Source organism: Marmota flaviventris, chromosome 14, assembly GCF_047511675.1.
Source record: "Marmota flaviventris isolate mMarFla1 chromosome 14, mMarFla1.hap1, whole genome shotgun sequence".
NCBI classification, from domain to species: Eukaryota; Metazoa; Chordata; class Mammalia; order Rodentia; family Sciuridae; genus Marmota; species Marmota flaviventris.
Genome location: NC_092511.1, coordinates 88,241,495 through 88,247,041, shown reverse-complemented (window position 1 = coordinate 88,247,041; position 5,547 = coordinate 88,241,495).

Genomic DNA, 5,547 nt, shown 5'->3' with positions numbered 1-5,547 from the left:
CGCCCACCCACTTTGGGCGGGGAGGCAGTGCTGGGGTGGTAAGGCAAGGTCTGGCTGAGGCCCACTGATGCCAGAGGCTTGGCCCCTTCCCAGGTAGAGGGGCCCACACATGGGCTGGGGTTGGGGGGCATGGTATAGCTGTCCCAGATGGCCTGGGACTCACCCATCAGAAGGCAGTGGATGTGCTGCGGAGCTTTCTGTTTCTCCCAGTTCAGGTCCTCAGTGGTGACTGGACAGGCCAGTTCCAGAAGTGGTGGCAGCCTCAGAGGTCCCCCCTATTGATGTGACGGCAAAGGAAACTTTCATTTCTGTGGCCTACCCGTATTCCCCATGGATGAGCATTTCTTCCTTGGCAATGGCTGTCCCGCTCTGCCTACAGCCACCTTCTCACACTGGGCCTTCTTTGGCATCCATTTCCCTGCAAATGCCATGATCTTGTTATTTTTTAGTGCTGAGTAATATTTCATTGTGTATAAATGCCACATTTTTAATCCATTCATCTATTAAAGGGCATCTAGGTTGGTTCCACATTCTAGCTATTGTGAATTGTGCTGCTGTAAACATTGATGTGGCTGTGTCCCTGTAGTATGCTCTTCTTAGGTCTTTTGGGTATAATCCAAGAAGGAGAATAGCTGGGTCAAATGGTGGTTCCATTCCCAGCTTTCCAAGGAATCTCCATACTGCTTTCCAAATTGGCTGCACCAATTTGCAGTCCCACCAGCAATGTATGAGTGTACCTTCCCCCCCCACCCCCCACCCCCGCCCCTGCATCCTCGCCAGCACTTATTGTTGTTTGACTTCATAATGGCTGCCTTTCTGACTGGAGTGAGATGGTATCTTAGGGTGGTTTTGATTTGCATTTCTCTGACTGCTAGAGATGGTGAGCATTTTTTCATGTATTTGTTAATTGATCCTATGTCCTCTTCTGAGAAGTTTCTGTCCAAGTCCTTGGCCCATTTGTTGATTGGGTTATCTGCTTTTTTGTTGTTTAACTTTTTGAGTTCTTTGTACACTCTAGAGATTAGAGCTCTATCTGATGTTTGAGGGGTAAAAATTGGTTCCCAGGATGTAGGCTCCCTATTCACCTCGCATATTATTTCTCTTGCTGAGAAAAAAACTTTTTCAGTTTGAATTCGTCCCATTTGTTGATTCTTGGTTTTAACTCTTGTGCTATAGGAGTCTTATTAAGGAATTTGGGGCCTGCCCCCAGGAGATGAAGATGAGGACCAACTTTATCTTCTATTAGACGCAGAGTCTCTGGTCTGATTCCTCAGTCTGCCGTCTTGAAAGGTACCTAAACACGCTCCCCGAGGGAAGAAGCCCCTCATCCCTGGAGCCACCATCCCACCTGGGGTTTCTGACAGGAAGAAGCCCAGAGCCCCCACCTCTGCCAGCTGTCAGTAGTTTGGACACCTGGGATCTCCAGGTCCAGGGGTAGCTCCATTCCCACCATTGATAGCAGGCCCCCCAGCCTGGGCAGCCCAACCCACTCAGCCCTTGGTGCTGACAGACGTAGAAATCCCACCGTGGGGGCCCATGCCAGCACCCACACACATTCTGTCATGTATGACTAAAAAAAATAAGTAAAAATTTTTAAAAAAGGTGGCAGACTGGAGCTGTCTACTGCTGAGGCCCTGTGAGTACTGTTGGGCTTTGGGCCCTGGTGAGAGAGTAGGAAGTTCCTACTGGAGTCAGATGGAGGCCCCAGATGTGGGGGAAGGGGGACTGTGAAGTCATAATGGTGTTCATGAGGGTGGCCCCCAAGGGAGCCACTGGCTGCAGAGCCAAGCCTGCCAAGGTGCTGGGAGAGGGCCTGGGAGGAAGGGCCAAGGAACAGTTGGCAGGCTGTGGAAGAGGGGGACACAAAGTTTGGAGGTAGGAGGGTGTCTCTGGGAGGAGAGAGCAGCGCCCACCCACTTTGGGCGGGGAGGCAGTGCTGGGGTGGTAAGGCAAGGTCTGGCTGAGGCCCACTGATGCCAGAGGCTTGGCCCCTTCCCAGGTAGAGGGGCCCACACATGGGCTGGGGTTGGGGGGCATGGTATAGCTGTCCCAGATGGCCTGGGACTCACCCATCAGAAGGCAGTGGATGTGCTGCGGAGCTTTCTGTTTCTCCCAGTTCAGGTCCTCAGTGGTGACTGGACAGGCCAGTTCCAGAAGTGGTGGCAGCCTCAGAGGTCCCCCCTATTGATGTGACGGCAAAGGAAACTTTCATTTCTGTGGCCTACCCGTATTCCCCATGGATGAGCATTTCTTCCTTGGCAATGGCTGTCCCGCTCTGCCTACAGCCACCTTCTCACACTGGGCCTTCTTTGGCATCCATTTCCCTGCAAATGCCATGATCTTGTTATTTTTTAGTGCTGAGTAATATTTCATTGTGTATAAATGCCACATTTTTAATCCATTCATCTATTAAAGGGCATCTAGGTTGGTTCCACATTCTAGCTATTGTGAATTGTGCTGCTGTAAACATTGATGTGGCTGTGTCCCTGTAGTATGCTCTTCTTAGGTCTTTTGGGTATAATCCAAGAAGGAGAATAGCTGGGTCAAATGGTGGTTCCATTCCCAGCTTTCCAAGGAATCTCCATACTGCTTTCCAAATTGGCTGCACCAATTTGCAGTCCCACCAGCAATGTATGAGTGTACCTTCCCCCCCCCCACCCCCCACCCCCGCCCCTGCATCCTCGCCAGCACTTATTGTTGTTTGACTTCATAATGGCTGCCTTTCTGACTGGAGTGAGATGGTATCTTAGGGTGGTTTTGATTTGCATTTCTCTGACTGCTAGAGATGGTGAGCATTTTTTCATGTATTTGTTAATTGGTCGTATGTCCTCTTCTGAGAAGTTTCTGTCCAAGTCCTTGGCCCATTTGTTGATTGGGTTATCTGCTTTTTTGTTGTTTAACTTTTTGAGTTCTTTGTACACTCTAGAGATTAGAGCTCTATCTGATGTTTGAGGGGTAAAAATTGGTTCCCAGGATGTAGGCTCCCTATTCACCTCGCATATTATTTCTCTTGCTGAGAAAAAACTTTTTCCGTTTGAATTCGTCCCATTTGTTGATTCTTGGTTTTAACTCTTGTGCTATAGGAGTCTTATTAAGGAATTTGGGGCCTGCCCCCAGGAGATGAAGATGAGGACCAACTTTATCTTCTATTAGACGCAGAGTCTCTGGTCTGATTCCTCAGTCTGCCGTCTTGAAAGGTACCTAAACACGCTCCCCGAGGGAAGAAGCCCCTCATCCCTGGAGCCGCCATCCCACCTGGGGTTTCTGACAGGAAGAAGCCCAGAGCCCCCACCTCTGCCAGCTGTCAGTAGTTTGGACACCTGGGATCTCCAGGTCCAGGGGTAGCTCCATTCCCACCATTGATAGCAGGCCCCCCAGCCTGGGCAGCCCAACCCACTCAGCCCTTGGTGCTGACAGACGTAGAAATCCCACCGTGGGGGCCCGTGCCAGCACCCACACACATTCTGTCATGTATGACTAAAAAAAATAAGTAAAAATTTTTAAAAAAGGTGGCAGACTGGAGCTGTCTACTGCTGAGGCCCTGTGAGTACTGTTGGGCTTTGGGCCCTGGTGAGAGAGTAGGAAGTTCCTACTGGAGTCAGATGGAGGCCCCAGATGTGGGGGAAGGGGGACTGTGAAGTCATAATGGTGTTCATGAGGGTGGCCCCCAAGGGAGCCACTGGCTGCAGAGCCAAGCCTGCCAAGGTGCTGGGAGAGGGCCTGGGAGGAAGGGCCAAGGAACAGTTGGCAGGCTGTGGAAGAGGGGGACACAAAGTTTGGAGGTAGGAGGGTGTCTCTGGGAGGAGAGAGCAGCGCCCACCCACTTTGGGCGGGGAGGCAGTGCTGGGGTGGTAAGGCAAGGTCTGGCTGAGGCCCACTGATGCCAGAGGCTTGGCCCCTTCCCAGGTAGAGGGGCCCACACATGGGCTGGGGTTGGGGGGCATGGTATAGCTGTCCCAGATGGCCTGGGACTCACCCATCAGAAGGCAGTGGATGTGCTGCGGAGCTTTCTGTTTCTCCCAGTTCAGGTCCTCAGTGGTGACTGGACAGGCCAGTTCCAGAAGTGGTGGCAGCCTCAGAGGTCCCCCCTATTGATGTGACGGCAAAGGAAACTTTCATTTCTGTGGCCTACCCGTATTCCCCATGGATGAGCATTTCTTCCTTGGCAATGGCTGTCCCGCTCTGCCTACAGCCACCTTCTCACACTGGGCCTTCTTTGGCATCCATTTCCCTGCAAATGCCATGATCTTGTTATTTTTTAGTGCTGAGTAATATTTCATTGTGTATAAATGCCACATTTTTAATCCATTCATCTATTAAAGGGCATCTAGGTTGGTTCCACATTCTAGCTATTGTGAATTGTGCTGCTGTAAACATTGATGTGGCTGTGTCCCTGTAGTATGCTCTTCTTAGGTCTTTTGGGTATAATCCAAGAAGGAGAATAGCTGGGTCAAATGGTGGTTCCATTCCCAGCTTTCCAAGGAATCTCCATACTGCTTTCCAAATTGGCTGCACCAATTTGCAGTCCCACCAGCAATGTATGAGTGTACCTTCCCCCCCCACCCCCCACCCCCGCCCCTGCATCCTTGCCAGCACTTATTGTTGTTTGACTTCATAATGGCTGCCTTTCTGACTGGAGTGAGATGGTATCTTAGGGTGGTTTTGATTTGCATTTCTCTGACTGCTAGAGATGGTGAGCATTTTTTCATGTATTTGTTAATTGGTCGTATGTCCTCTTCTGAGAAGTTTCTGTCCAAGTCCTTGGCCCATTTGTTGATTGGGTTATCTGCTTTTTTGTTGTTTAACTTTTTGAGTTCTTTGTACACTCTAGAGATTAGAGCTCTATCTGATGTTTGAGGGGTAAAAATTGGTTCCCAGGATGTAGGCTCCCTATTCACCTCGCATATTATTTCTCTTGCTGAGAAAAAACTTTTTCCGTTTGAATTCGTCCCATTTGTTGATTCTTGGTTTTAACTCTTGTGCTATAGGAGTCTTATTAAGGAATTTGGGGCCTGCCCCCAGGAGATGAAGATGAGGACCAACTTTATCTTCTATTAGACGCAGAGTCTCTGGTCTGATTCCTCAGTCTGCCGTCTTGAAAGGTACCTAAACACGCTCCCCGAGGGAAGAAGCCCCTCATCCCTGGAGCCGCCATCCCACCTGGGGTTTCTGACAGGAAGAAGCCCAGAGCCCCCACCTCTGCCAGCTGTCAGTAGTTTGGACACCTGGGATCTCCAGGTCCAGGGGTAGCTCCATTCCCACCATTGATAGCAGGCCCCCCAGCCTGGGCAGCCCAACCCACTCAGCCCTTGGTGCTGACAGACGTAGAAATCCCACCGTGGGGGCCCGTGCCAGCACCCACACACATTCTGTCATGTATGACTAAAAAAAATAAGTAAAAATTTTTAAAAAAGGTGGCAGACTGGAGCTGTCTACTGCTGAGGCCCTGTGAGTACTGTTGGGCTTTGGGCCCTGGTGAGAGAGTAGGAAGTTCCTACTGGAGTCAGATGGAGGCCCCAGATGTGGGGGAAGGGGGACTGTGAAGTC